The sequence below is a fragment of the Schistocerca cancellata genome, chromosome 2 (assembly GCF_023864275.1).
Source record: "Schistocerca cancellata isolate TAMUIC-IGC-003103 chromosome 2, iqSchCanc2.1, whole genome shotgun sequence".
In the NCBI taxonomy this organism is placed as follows: domain Eukaryota; kingdom Metazoa; phylum Arthropoda; class Insecta; order Orthoptera; family Acrididae; genus Schistocerca; species Schistocerca cancellata.
The window spans coordinates 930,860,163-930,875,646 of NC_064627.1; the positions used below are offsets into that span (position 1 = coordinate 930,860,163).

Consider the following 15,484-nt stretch of genomic DNA (forward strand, 5'->3'; position numbering starts at 1 on the left):
AAAGAAGATGTGTACCACTCGTCCACTACTGGGTGATGGCAACGGCGATCGACGGCGACGGACAGCGGCCAATTGCACTGACGTTTTCAAAACACGTGACGTCACGCCGCGGCGCGGGGGCGCGCGGACACGGAATTTAGCGGCAGTCAGTAGCGAGCCAGTGTGTGTGTTGGATCTTCCATCAAGCTACGGACCCCCTTGAAGATGTCTCCCGCAGTCGGAGACGAAACGTTGGGAATCACCACAGCATTCATCAACCGACCACGGCATAACAGCCCGGATAATTATAATGGACATGATATTTCCGGCCGTGAAAGTTTACATTTTAGTATCAGACGCCTCTACGGGGAGGAAATGTCAAGAGAAGTGCGACGCCTGGAAGGACTCCAGAAGAAGAGAGTGCAGCTTTTGTGTTCCCTCACATTCCTGTCCCGTTGCAGAGCCGTCGGCGTTATACCGAAGTTTCTGAAGATAAAGCGACTGTTCTATTCGGGAAAGGCACAACGCATTTTCAAACGGACTGAGGAGGCCTTACTACGAGAGCGCATTCAGCAGACCCGACGGGACTTGGCAAGCACAAACTGTAAGTTAATGTCTCTCCATATTACGATCAGTAATGAACTGTGCAGCGGTGACTGGGATAAAATTGATAGACTACTGCATGATACCATGGGGAAGCGTATGTTGACGACGTCTAGTAGACAGAAGAAGAAGTTTGATAATTTGCTACCTAATCAGACTGTTCGGCATTTAGACGTTTCCCGGACCGTTATCAATTTATCCAAACGTTCGTTATCTGACGATGAGACATCTGTGCTTGCCAAGGGAGGAAATTTTGCTGTTAGTCCGCGTTTTGTGCCCACGGAAGAAATTATAGCCAATGTAGAAGCAGGAATTTGCAGTGTAGATTCTGTAACAGCTGAAGAAATCCGTATAGAAACAGTGAGAATATTAGCCAATGCAAAACCGCCGAAAAGTAATATAACTGTGGGTGAGAGAAGAGCTTTAAAATTCCTGAATGACGACGGTAGTATTTTGGTTCTCCCAGCTGACAAAGGAAGCGCAACGGTGGTTATGGATGTGGCCGACTATCAGAGAAAAATTACGGATCTACTGGATCCGCAAGCATATAGGAAGCTGAATAAGGACCCCACTAACAACGTTCTCAGAACTGTGTCGCGGTTAATAAAAAAGTCCTCCATTGAAGAGAGTGTACAGAAAGGTCTCTGCAATTCGGTTGCGCTACCACCGAGGCTTTATGGATTGCCCAAAATTCATAAAGAAAATGTTCCGTTAAGACCGATACTAAGTGCCATTGGTTCGCCCACCTACTCGTTAGCCAAGTTTTTGACTACGCTGTTAAAACCACATGTGGGCCGTTCGGACTCTTATATAAAGAATTCGACACATTTCATCAGCAGATTGAATGGCATAGTGGTCCAGCCGGAGGACATATTGGTCAGCTTCGATGTGGTATCGCTGTTTACCATGGTTCCACTTAATGATGTATTGGAACAGCTGGATCGAATTTTTCCTGCCGATATTTTAGAGCTGTTTAAGTGTTGTTTGACGACCACATACTTCAAGTGGAATGAACAGTTCTATGAGCAAACGGATGGCGTGGCTATGGGAAGCCCCCTAAGTCCCGTAATTGCAAACTTCTTTATGGAGAAATTCGAAGAACAGGCCTTAGGTACTGCCAGCAAGAAACCAAATGTATGGTTCCGATACGTGGATGACACGTTTGTGTTGTGGAGACATGGTAGGGAGGAACTAAGCCGGTTCCACGAACATCTGAACAGTATAAACCCAAGAATTCAGTTTACTATGGAAGAGGAGGTAGACGGCAAACTACATTTCCTCGATGTGCTTGTGTTTAGAAACGAAAATGGTAGATTGGGCCACTCAGTGTACCGCAAACCCACGCACACGGACCTTTATTTGCACCGGGATTCGAACCACCACCCACAACAGAAGCGGGGTGTTATCAAGACGTTAGCGGACAGAGCTAGAAATATTTGTGAACCTGAGTTGCTCGACGCTGAGATGGAACATCTCCACAATGCACTAACGAAGAACGGATATTCGTCCGCCGAAATAAAACGTGCGTTGAGGCAGCCACGCAGAAATCATACTGACGTACAGGCTACTGCAAAATCTAAGGTTTTCCTGCCGTTTGTTAAAAATGTAACGGAAAGAATAGGGAGGATCTTGACGAAGCGGAATATTACCGTAATTTACAAGCCCACCAGGAAGATACAGGAATACCTTAGGCCTGCCAAGGACGCTCGCAAACCATTGGAAAAATCTGGAGTGTATAGGATCCCATGCAGCTGTGGTGATGTTTATGTGGGTACCACTAAAAGAACTGTTTCTAAACGTTTGGAAGAGCACAAGGGAAATTGTAGAAGAGGAGAAACAGAACGATCAGCTGTTGCGGAGCATGCTTTCCAGTCAGGGAACCACAATATTCGTTTCGAGGAGACACAAGTACTAGCGGCCACGAGCGGATATTACGAAAGGCTCTACAGGGAGGCGATCGAAATCGCTAAACACCCAAATAATTTCAACAGAAAGGAGGAGGGCGTCAAATTAAACGGTATATGGATGCCGGTGTTAAAGAAGATGTGTACCACTCGTCCACTACTGGGTGATGGCAACGGCGATCGACGGCGACGGACAGCGGCCAATTGCACTGACGTTTTCAAAACACGTGACGTCACGCCGCGGCGCGGGGGCGCGCGGACACGGAATTTAGCGGCAGTCAGTAGCGAGCCAGTGTGTGTGTTGGATCTTCCATCAAGCTACGGACCCCCTTGAAGATGTCTCCCGCAGTCGGAGACGAAACGTTGGGAATCACCACAGCATTCATCAACCGACCACGGCATAACAGCCCGGATAATTATAATGGACATGCCATACGATTCGTGAGCTCGCCCACGAAACCGGATTAGCGCATACGACTGTGCTTCGCATCCTGAAGGAACGCCTGGGCATGCGAAAATTGCATCACGATGTGTTCCACATGGCATGACTGAAATGCAGAAATGGATGAGTTACGACGGTGCTCAGACGCACTTGGAGTGCTATGAGCGCGGTGGAGAGGCTTTCTTACGCCGTATCGTGACACTGGATGAGACATGGGCCACTTCGTACGAGCCAAAACTGAAACGCCAGTCCAACGAATGGCGTCATTATGGGTCGCCGCGAAAGTCGAAAGTGTGTCTGAGCTCCAGTATGGTGAAAGTTATGGTGATTCTCGTGAACGACTGTGATGGTGTTATCATAACGCAATACGTTCCTCCATGACAGACCGTCAATGCACAGTATTACTGTTCGTTTTTGGAGCATCACATGCGACCAGATTTGCGAAATAAGCGGCGACACTTTCTGCGCCACCCACCCATCATTTTGCACGGCAATGCGCGGACGCATACAGCGCAAGCTGTGGCTGCTCTGTTCTGTCGATTGGACTGGGAAGTACTGTACCACTCACCATACACCCCGGACTTAAGTCCTTGTGACTTTGATTTGATTCCGAAGATGAAGGAACCGCTTCGTGGGTTTCGCTTCAGTACTTTTCCAGAGGTTCGACAGGCAGTAGACCGCCCCATTCGCACCATCAACAGAACAAGCTCTGCTAACAGTATACTAGCCTTCACATCGCTGGCAACGGGTTGTACACAACGCTGGTGGCTACTTTGAACGACAGTAACAGATGCAAAAAACATGTAACTCTTTTGTATCGGTTGTGAATAAATAGTTGCCACTATTTAAGTTACAACCCTCGTAAGAAGATCTCCAGACTCAGTAAAGGAGATGGCATAACGTTTCCAGTGTGTGGTCACTCCTACTCAGCTGCATATCGACTTTTTGGTACTGTGGAAAAAAGCCTTCGGGAGCAATCTGAAATACTAACTCCTGAACAATCTCACAGGATTTATCAGAGAACTGGGAATGTTCAAAGACTAGGAATAGACTGGGATGTTCTGAACTTCGAGGACCTCTGCCAAAATTTTAGGGAGCCAATGGGCACAAGAGACATGAAATGGGCTAAAATCAAAAAGTAACTGAAGGGGAAAAGAATCCATGTTGTTTTTAGGATGGAGCCCTCATGTAATTTAGATAATCTTTAGAAAAGTTATATGACCTTGCTAAAAAAAGGTCTAACAACAGATCAGATCCGTCACCCAAATGTTAAGTCTGGAACATCGAATAACATCAGATATAAAGAAGGATTTATTCGACCTTCTGAAACAACGATTTTATGTTGACATACTTCACAAAGATTATGTGGTAGCCAATGTGGAAGACGAAGCTGAAGATGTCAGAGTGTGATTGCTTGGAGGAGGAAACAGGATATCAAATGCTTTGAAGAAAGTTCGAATGAATAATACACAGTAAATTTTCAACATTATTCTTTAATTAAAACAAGGGAAAAGTGAAATGACGTTTTTGATAGTGATGTCCAATATATGATTTTCTTTTCAATATCCCATAAAAATCAACTTTACAATTATTTTAAAATAATTAATTAACTTAAGTGAAAAGAATTATTAATAATTTCAATTTAATTGCTTACAAAAGTTTTAGATAATTTTGAGAAAAACAATGTATATCATAATTTGCAAGCTCGATAAGAAATACGGTTGTACTCTTTAACAATGCTTGAAAATGGCATGCTTAATTTTAATTTTGAGTGAGTGATTAAAGAATATAGCATTTGTAAATCTGCTCCAAAAACAATAAGTAAACAGTTATAGTAAGCAACCATTCAATCAAATGACTAATTTTAATTGTTTTCTTACAACAACAACTGGACACTTGTTCCTGTTTCATTTGTGTTGTGTCTTATTGGTGTAAACTGTAAACAAAATACAAAGATTGGATTCTTGTATTTTTATTATGTAAATTGGTTTCAAAACACATTATGTCCATTCGGCTGGTGCAAAACGAGAAAAGTTCATAGATTTCAAAAATGCGGTTGGAAACATCGCCTGTAAGTAAAGAGCGAGATTTGTCTCACTCATTCCATTCTTCTAACTTCTTGAAGATTAATAAATTCTCATACACAAATCCTAATTTACTCGACAACTTTGCCTAGATGTTTTTTGCGCCTCCTGTAAAATTTTTGTTTGTGGTCTAATCGCGTTTTGAAAAGTTACTCCTCAAATATAATATTTCTCAGTTACACTTGTGTAAAAAACTTTCATAAAATAAAATTCAAATGACACATCGAAAGATAATTAAACTTCGCCTAACGACTAAGAAACTCCCATAAGTATTTCACGGTTTCAGGAATAGTCACTGAATTGTTTTTTTTTTTCTGAAATGTGAAATAAATAGATGTTCAGATGTGTGTGAAATCTTATGAGACTTAACTGCTAAGGTCATCAGTCCCTAAGCTTACACACTACTTAACCTAAATTATCCTAAGGACAAACACACACACCCATGCCCGAGGGAGGACTCGAACCTCCGCCGGGAGCAGCCGCACAGTCCATGACTGCAGCGCCTAGACCGCTCGGATAATCCCGCACGGCTGAAATAAATAGTTCAAACTACTAATTACATGTCGCCAGTTACTAGCTAACGAAATGTTGTTTACAGCCTTATCGCAGCATTTGCCGAAGTAGAAAAATAAAATCTCGCTGTGACCAGCTGAAATTTGCAACCAAACATTGTTGTCACTTCGAATTTGTTGTACCTCCGTATTTAGGTACTTCACCTACAGTCGCTTTTACGTTTTCTTTTTCTGTCGACTTTTCAACACAATAACAGCAGCACAATCTCCCAAGCAAAGAAGAGGATTCACAGCAGGCTGCTTGCGCAATCAGGCAATGTGTGGACACAGGAACACCCATGCGCACATGCGTTTTTCCACAAATTTTTGTGCATGCCCTTTTATTTCCCATGCGTCTGCAATTATGTCCGAGGAAAGAGGTATCTTATGGAATAGCTTAATACTTTGCTCCCTATTTCTGGCAACATCCGGTATGCTACAGCACATAACTAAAAACTTTGCACTCTATATTCTGGGAAGTGGGGGGTGGGTGGTGGGGAGTGGAACAAGTGAGCTTGTTACCCGAGACTCATCAAGAAACAAAACAGCAACAGAACTGCTTCAACTACACTACAACCACAAGTGTTATTCAACTTCGTTTCATGTTGTGCAAATGAATGAGGTAGGAAGCGTTATATTGTTGTAATGCTAAGTATTTGCTGTTTTGCACACAACACAGTCTGATAGAACGTCGAAGTCGGGGGTAGTTCTTAATGACGATACAGTCTGCAACTCGGTTCCCAGAATGGTAATGAGTAAAAAATATTGCCGTCAAAATGTGAAATGTTGTGGAATGGTAGTTAGGATACGCTGTCTTCTGTTTCTTACCAGTGGTTGTCTAGATCGGAAATGTAATGGCGCCGACACTATATTTATCCTAGGGCGGTGCAGTCGGGAGGTTTTGGCAACCACTGGACTCACGACGGAGAGGTGTAAACGGCGATGGAGAGGGGCAGGCGGCGTGCCCCCCCCCCCTCCCCCCCTAGCCGACTACCTTGTGGGAAATATGCCAAGGCGACGACAGATTCAGATGTTATGAGCTGTGGTTCACGATGATTAATCAAAGAAAGAGTTGATAGCGACAGTGGTTACGGATACAATTTGAAAGAGGTGCCGATTTCGTCTTGCGGAAAAAAAGGTAAGTTTAGTCTAACCGCTCGGGAGATTTGTTTGTTCATTTCTTCTAAGAATCAGTTTTACGTCGTTTAGTGGTCCACTGCACTAAGAGACACTTAATGAGTATTCTACTTGCTTTCCAGCAATTTTAGCTATGCCATTAAGGATAATTGTTTCATGTTTGTCGTAGCAGTAATCGAGATTTTAGACTGGATTTGCAATCTTCTTAGGGAACCTTCGTTATATTGTCCTTGATATCTCTCCGGAGAGGGTACGGTTTCAGTGAAAGTGTTTACGGCGAGGATATTTTTGAAAATTGTATTTTTTCCTGCCATTGAGATCGTCTTGCCACTGAGAAGCCGTCCCACATTTTACATTCCTTAGAGCCAGAGATGGTTTATCCATATAGCACATTCTGTACACGGCCGCTTTGCCCCGTTTAGCGGAACAAAAATTAACCGTTAGTAGTTTTGAAACGAAAATAATAATAAAATGGTTCAAATGGCTCTGAGCACTATGGGACTCAACATCTTAGGTCATAAGTCCCCTAGAACTTAGAACTACTTAAACCTAACTAACCTAAGGACATCACACACACCCATGCCCGAGGCAGGATTCGAACCTGCGACCGTAGCAATCCCGCGGTTCCGGACTGCAGCGCCAGAACCGCTAGACTACCGCGGCCGGCGAAAATAATAATACTGTTTAGGAGAATGTGCTAATGCTTGTCCAGTTTTTTTTTTAAGTCACAGAAAATAATATGCCATTGACATAAAATTGATTGTATTTTCGAACGTTTAATGAATTTAACCATCGCACTTATATTAAACGACATTTCTGCTATTTTCTGCAAGAGTATTATTTTTATGTTCTGTTCCACTCTGGCCTGCTATGTATCATTACGAACTTCGGCCACTACATTGTCGAGTTACACCGTTTTCTTCCCGTTGTTCATACAGTTCGCCTAAAAATCGTTCGCGCCAAATGACGTAGGCCGACAGGCGAAGCAACCAGACGATCATAAGAGCCACGAAGTTGAGGTTATTGAAAATGTAGCTCACTTAGTGTTGTGTTTGCGATCCCGTCCTTTCGCTAATTTTAAGTTAAATCATTGTGTGGCACAAGTACATTTGTCGGCATGTTTCAACACATTCTTGTAAAGTTATCGTGTTTTAATGCTTAACCCATTCATAAATGCCGTATGTCGCATTGTTAGGTTCCCAGCTTCCACAGCTAAACACAATCGGGCTTTCCCAACCATTTTGTGGCAATGTTTTGTCGTGTGACATAGGCTGTGGAATGCAGCGGCAGATAACCATCGGTTCTGCTTATCGGTAATCGGTAATTGGACTAGTGGTAAAAACTGAAAACTCTAGTAACCGTATTCTTCTTTCTTATTTAAGACAAGAGTAAGAAAACTCACTTTTATGACGGAGAGAAATTATTCGTCAAACGAAAGCTGAATAACCTCTTCGGACTTTTTGCGACAATGATTCTCTTCTGCACTTACGATAACATGTACGTCGTAAATGCTGGTTATTTAAAGTACGATTATCGTGTGATACAAACAATTTACTACTAGGCAAGGGATCCGAAAAGCAAGGCCGTTGCTAGTTGTTTTGTTACCCTAGGCGAGAACGGATAAATGACGCCCCCTCCTTTTTACTACCATCAGTCTCCCCATTTCCACCTCCCCTCCTCCACCACCAACATCCGACGATGCAACAATGCAAATCTCCTATTACACTTTTAATAATTTACCTGAGGTGACCAGACGTCGTCATTTTCTGGGGACACTCCCCAGTTTTCATGTTTTTCCTTAATTCCTTTAAAACAAATTGAGGACAACAAACGTCCTCAATTTCTTATTTTTTGTCCTCAGTTTTTGAAATTTCCCAAAGTAATCGAAACAGGAAGAATGTGCTGAACAATTTAAACTAAAACTTAACTGAAAAACCGGTGCAGCCAAATTTGGCATCAATTACTTACTTTATTTCATGTGTAAATTATATTGAAACAAGCGCTTGCAACCACAAGGCACACAATTTCTACAGTTATGTTCCGTCGATAATCAAGTCGTGACATTCGCTTGCTGGTTATTATTTACGTGTACGTCAAATTTTAAGAAAACGATAGCTAATTTGTTTCATAAGAGACAATGTAGTTCTTTTCTTGTGCTATGTGCCTTGAGTGTCAGACACTCAGAGACAGACCACCAGATAGACACAAGCTCATTTTTATGTATGTACAGCTCATACCCTTTACTCCTTTTCGATACCAATAAACAGAAAAAAGCCATAGTTGCAGATTTCACTTTTATTTACTTCATGAGTAGTTTCGGGTCGAGACTCATTTTCAAATTATTCCGATGGGCAAAATGGTATTTCCCAAAATGTAAGAACCATATCAAAATAACAAACCTACACACATCAAAAAAAGTTTTGCATCACCTCGGTTCTGAGAGTTCCGGAAACTGTACAGAAAATTGGAATAAAGAACAACATGAACATCATTTCCGCCCTTTTTATTGCTCATGAAAACCACACATTGCATGTTGTACCACCATACAGCGAGACCTTCAGAGATGGTGGTCTAGATTTCTCTACACACCGGTACCTCTCATACCCAGTAGCACGCCCTGTTGCATTGATGTATGCCTATATTCGTCGATCCACAAGTTCATCAAGGCACTGTTGGTCCAGATTGTCCCATTCCTCAACGGCGATTCGGTGTAGATCCCTCAGAGTGATTGGTGGGTCACATCGTCCATAAACAGCCCTTATCAATCTATCCCAGGCATGATCGATAGGGTTCATGTCTGGAGAACATGCTGGCCACTCTAGTCGAGCGATGCCGTTACCCTGAAGGAAGTCATTCACAAGATGTGCACGATGGGAGCGGGAATTGCCGTCCATGAAGACGAATGTCTCGCCAGTATGCTGCCGATATTGTTGGACGATCAGTTGGAGGATGGTATTCATGTATCGTACAACCGTTACGGCGCCTTCCATAACGACTAGCGGCGTACGTCGGCCCCACATAATGCCACCCCAAAACAGCAGAGAACCTCCACCTTGCTGCACTCACTGGACAGTGTGTCTAAGGCTTTCAGCCTGACTAGGTTGCCTCCAAACAGGTCTCCGGCGATTCTGGTTGAGAGCAAATGCGACACTCATCAGTGAAAAGAACATGATGCCAATCCTGAGCGGTCCATTCGGCATCTTGTTGGGCTCATCTGTACCACACTGCGTGGTGTCGTGGTTGCAAAGATGTACCTCGCCATGGACGTTGGGAATGAAGTTGCGCATCAGTGTGAGTCGTAAACGACGTCCTGTGGGTGCACGAAAAGCATTATTCAACATTGTGGCGTTGCTGTCAGGGTTCAAATGGTTCAAATGGCTCTGAGCACTATGGGACTTAACTTCTAAGGTCATCAGTCCCCTAGAACTTAGAACTACTTAAACCTAACTAACCTAAGAACATCACACACATCCATGCCCGAGGCAGGATTCGAACCTGCGACCGTAGCGGTCGCGCGGTTCCAGACTGTAGCGCCTAGAACCGCTCAGCCACCCCGGCCGGCGCTGTCAGGGTTCCTCCCAGCCATAATCCGTAGGTAGCGGTCATCCAATGCAGTAGTAGCCCTTGGGAAGCCTGAGCGAGGAACGTTATTGACAGTTCCTGTCTCCCTGTATCTCCACCATGTCCGAACAACATCGCTTTGGTTCACTCAGAGACGCCTGGACACTTCCCCTGTTGAGAGCCCTTCCTGGCACAAAATAACAATGCGGACGCTATCGAACTGCGGAATTGACCGCCTAGGCGTGGCTGAACTACAGACAACATGGGCCGTGTACCTCCTTCCTGGTGAAACGACTGGAACTGATCGGATGTCGGAACTCCTCCGTCTAACAGGCGCTGCTCATACATGGTTGTTTACATCTTTGGGCGCGTTTAGTGACATCTCTGAACAGTCAAAGGGACTGTACCTGTCTATCTTCAGGAGTTCTGGGAACCGGTGTGATGCAAAACTTTCTTTGATGTGTGTATATGTATAACAAAGTGCAAATGAACAGCTACAGAGCATACAGGTATCCAGAATGAGATTTTCACTCTGCAGCGGAGTGTGCGCTGGTATGAAACTCCATGGCAGATTAAAACTGTGTGCCGGACCGAGACTCGAACTCGGGACCTTTGCCTTTCGTGGGGCAAGTGCTCTACCAACTGAGCTACCAAGCACGACTCACGCCCTGTCTTCGCAGCTTTAATTCTGCCAGTACCTCGTCTCCCACCTTCCAAACTTTACAGAAGCTCTACTGCGAACCCTGCAGAACTAGCACTCCTGAAAGAAAGGACATTGTGGAGACATGGCTTAGCCACAGCCTGGGGGATGTTTCCAGAATGAGATTTTCACTCTGCAGCGGAGTGTGCGCTGATATGAAAGCTGTGAGGGCGCGGCGTGAGTCGTGCTTGGTATCTCAGTTGGTACAGCAGTCCCGAGTTCGAGTCTCGGTCCGGCATACAGTTTTAATCTTCCAGAGAGTTTCATATCAGCGCACACTCCGCTACAGAGTGAAAATCTCATTCTGGAAACATCCCCCAGGCTGTGGCTAAGCCATGTCTCCGCAATATCCTTTCTTTCAGGAGTGCTAGTTCTGCAGGGCTCGCAGGAGAGCTTCTGTAAAGTTTGGAAGGTAGGAGACGAGGTACTGGCAGAAGTAAAGCTGTGAGGACGGGGCGTGAGTCGTGCTTGGTAGCTCAGTTGGTAGAGCACTTGCCCGCGAAAGGCACAGGTCCCGAGTTCGAGTCTCGGTCTGGCACACAGTTTTAATCTGCCAGGAATTTTCAACTCTTAGGTATGTTGAAAGAGAAGCACATAGCCTATCTTGTGAATACGTTATGGATTATGTACAGGAAATAACAGTAGAAGTAAAAACATCAACAGAACCACTCAACACAACTGTCCTTTGACAACTGAACTGCAGAGACAAGGACAAAAACGCGTACTGAAAGACGTATCATATCAAGTCACAACGTGACCCAAGCCGGCACATGTGCTCCACTGCAGCGCTCGACAGACATGAATCAAGGCCAAGCAGCGAAAAAGCATGTCAAATTCAAAAGAAACGCAAAATCCCCAAGACTGGCAAAGTTTTGCAGAAGTTCGAAATATAGCGCGTACGTCAATGCGAGATGCTTTTAGTAATTTCTACAACGAAATTCTGTCTCTAAATCTAGTAGAAAACCCAAAGGGATTCTGATCATACATAAGGCACACCAGTGGCGAGACGGAGTCAGTACTTTCATGCACGATGACAACGGCGAAGTCACTGATGACAGTGCCGCTAGAGCAGAGTTATTAAACACGGTTTTCCGAAACTCCTTCACCAAAGAAAACGAAGTAAAAATTCCTGAATTCCAATAAGAACAACGGCCAAGATGAGAAACATAGAAGTAGATATCCTCGGTGTAACAAAGCAGCATAAATCACTTAATAAAGCCAAGGCCTCCGGTCCAGATTGTATACCAGTCAGGTTCCTCTCAGAGTATGCTGATACAATAGCTCCATATTTAGCAGTTATACACAACCGCTCGCTCACAGAAAGATCCGTACCCAAAGACTGGAAAATTGCTCAAGTCACACCAATACGCAAAAAGGGGAGTAGGAATTATAGGCCCATATTACTAACGTCGATTTGCAGTAGGGTTTTGGAACATCATACTGTATTCGAACATTATGAAGAACCTCGAAGAAAACGATTTATTGACACACAGCACGGATTCAGAAAATACCGTTCTTGCGAAACACAACTAGCTCTTTATACTCATGAAGTAATGGGTGCTATCGACAGGGGATGTCAAATTGATTCCATATTTTTAGATTTCCAGAAGGCTTTTGACACCGTTCCTCACAAACGTCTTCTAACCAAACTGCGTGCCTACGGAATACTGCCTCAGTTGTGCGACTGGATTCGTGATTTCCCATCATAAAGGTCACAGTTCGTAGTAACAGACGGAAAGTCATCGAGTAAAACAGAAGTAATATCCGGCGTTCCCCAAGGAAATGTTATAAGCCCTCTATATTAACGACATAGGAGACAATCTGACTAGCCGTTTTAGATTATTTGCAGATGATGCTGTCATTTACCGTCTTGTAAAGTAATTAGATAACAAAAACGAATTGCAAAATGATTTAGAAAAGATATCTGTATGGTGCGGAAAGTGGCAACTGACCTGAATAAAGAGAAGTGTGAAGTTATTCACACGGGTACTAAAAGAAATCCGCTAAATTTCAATTGCGCGATAAGTCACACAAATCTGAAGGCTGTAAATTCAACTAATTACTTAGGGACTACAATTACAAATAACCTAAACTGGAACGATCACGTAGATAATGTTGTGATTAGAGCAAACCAATGACTACGATTCATTGGCAGGACACTTAGAAGATGCAACAGGTCTACTGAAAAGACTGCTTACGCCACGCTTGTCCGCCGTATTCTGTAGTGTTGCTGTACGGTGTGGGATCCTCTCACGTGGGACTGACAGATGACATCGAAAAAGTACAAAGAAGGGCAGCTCGTCTTGTATTATCGCGAAATAGGGGAGACAGTGCCACGGACAGGTTGCGTGAATTGGAGTGGCAATCATTAAAACAAAGGCGTTTTTTGTTGCGACGGGATCTTCTTATGAAATTTTAATCATCAGTTTTCTCCTCCGATTGCGAAAACATTCTGTTGGCACCCAAATACATAGGGAGAAATGATCATCACGACAAAATAAGAGAAATCAGGGCTCGCACGGAAAAATTTAAGTGCTCGTTTTTCCCGCCCGCCGTTCGAGAGTGGAACGGTAGAGAGACAGCTTGAAGGTGGTTCGTTGAACCCTCTGCCAGGCACTTTATCGTGAATAGCAGAGTTATCACGTAGATGTAGATGTTTGTTTCCGTTTCGCACGCAGAAGCGGCTGCTTTAGTTTTCAGGTAGGTAGAGACAACGTGTTTACTTTCGTCGTGTTTACTTACTAAGTAACTGTTCCGTGTTCTTTCGAGAACAACTCGGTGTTTTAATTTTTCCTCTTTTCAATTTCTTCTCCTTATTTGCTCAATCTCGTTCCCTGTTTAATTTTAAATTAATTTTTTCCGCCCTATGCCGCCCCAAAATTTTGCCACTCTTGGCAGCCGCATAATCTTGCCTAGTCTACCATTGTACAAACGGCCCTATTGGAAATGGATTTCCTCATTTTCGCAAGAGATCGGTTGCATCATTTAAGCCACCTATCTGCCGTATTGGATCGACTTCAATTCGCAGTGACGCGTGGGTTTGCCTCACAGTACCTCTGCGTTTTCTTCAGCGTGCTTTCTTCTATTTGAGTAGTGTAGTTCATCACTATGGCGGCATTACCTATACCAGCAATCCTGATCTATACTGTTCCTCAGACACATTTTTACGCATTTTAAACATGAAAAACTCATTTGAACTGAAGCACTTGAAGCAGGAATGGTAGCAATTAGACAAGCTAGTTTGAAAGTTTCTGGAAGAACTTCGTCCATTTCACTCTCAATCATTCTTGTGGTAACGTCTTCCAAATTGACGGAGTGAAAAGTTTTTTTATAAGCCGCGAAGCAGACACAGTCTCCACTTCTATGCAGCCTCCACGCATATGCAGGAGATTTTAGGATGTGCCTCAGGTTTTAATAATGAGTCCACATCGTTTACAGGGAAAACCTCGACTCGGTGGTTATCAGTAACAGCAAGTGGGTAGCACTGACAAAATGTGATCAGTGACTACAAGAAAGCAGCACTGGCGAACTGAGTAGCATCCCTAGTTTAAGAAAGAGTAGTTTATCACTATACGAAAATGTTGTTTCTCGTTGTATTACAATATTATCCAATACCTCCAATACATTCATCCATCATTTCAGCTTTATACATAGAGCTTTTCTTGTAAGCTATTCATTCTGATACAGCATTGTTGCAAAACTGTGCATCACTATTTTTTCCTGGAGAATGATGAAAAGTAGTTCAGTCTTTAAAAATATGCTCTGGAAAACAGAGAAAAGAAAAGCAAAGACAAAACCTAGGAGACTATTTTTGAAACCACAGGCTTCTCTTGTAGTGGTTGCACTAGAGTCTGGACTGTCAATTTTTTCCATAAAACCACAATTAGCCCCGGACGGTTTTTGGTGAATGGCAGATATTATTTTGGCGTTACAGTTCCATCTCGTTTCACTGTTCGAATAAATGCGTTTACCAACAATTTTGTCGAGAATTTGCTATGCGCTCCGAAGAGCGGCGAAAGAAAGCAGGAATACCCCGAAGCGTGGAGTTCTTACAGGTTTTATACAAGAACAGCTTTCCTATCAAACTAGATTTAAATGATGTGCAAAACAGTGAGTAAAAAGAGCTTGGGGGGAGGGGGGGGAGAGGGACAATTTCGCGGACCTTAGCTTGCAGGTCATTTAATTGTCCTGTCAGAATGGAAGCACCGTCGTAGGTTTGGGTCCCCAGTTTCTTCTTCATAATTCCGAAACACGTCAATCAGCACAGCGAATAAAACGACAACAGTTCTATCTTCGCCGTCACCATGAAAACCAAGAATATGTTACTTGAACGTCGCTGTCGAAGTCCACTAGTCTCACAAAATAGAGCAGTGCGACTTATCTGAAAGGCCTGTAGCTTTGTCCACAGTGCAGGCATAAAATAAAGTACAATCCAAACTTGAATGAATGTATATATAAATTCACATAGCTCCTCTTCTATACATTCAATCAGTTCGTTCTGTACAGTTTTTGAAATTTCCCAG

At 43.5% G+C, this 15,484-nt stretch overlaps 1 protein-coding gene across 1 annotated transcript in view; it reads left to right on the forward strand.

Moving 5' to 3' along the window:
• Positions 1–6,563: 6,563 nt before the first annotated feature.
• Positions 6,564–15,484, forward strand: part of LOC126162891 (leucine-rich repeat-containing protein 10-like) — a 150,080-nt gene continuing 141,159 nt past the window's right edge. The window contains exon 1 of the mRNA XM_049919695.1: positions 6,564–6,701. The gene's annotated coding sequence lies outside the window, so the exon portion shown is untranslated. The remainder of the gene's footprint in view (positions 6,702–15,484) is intronic.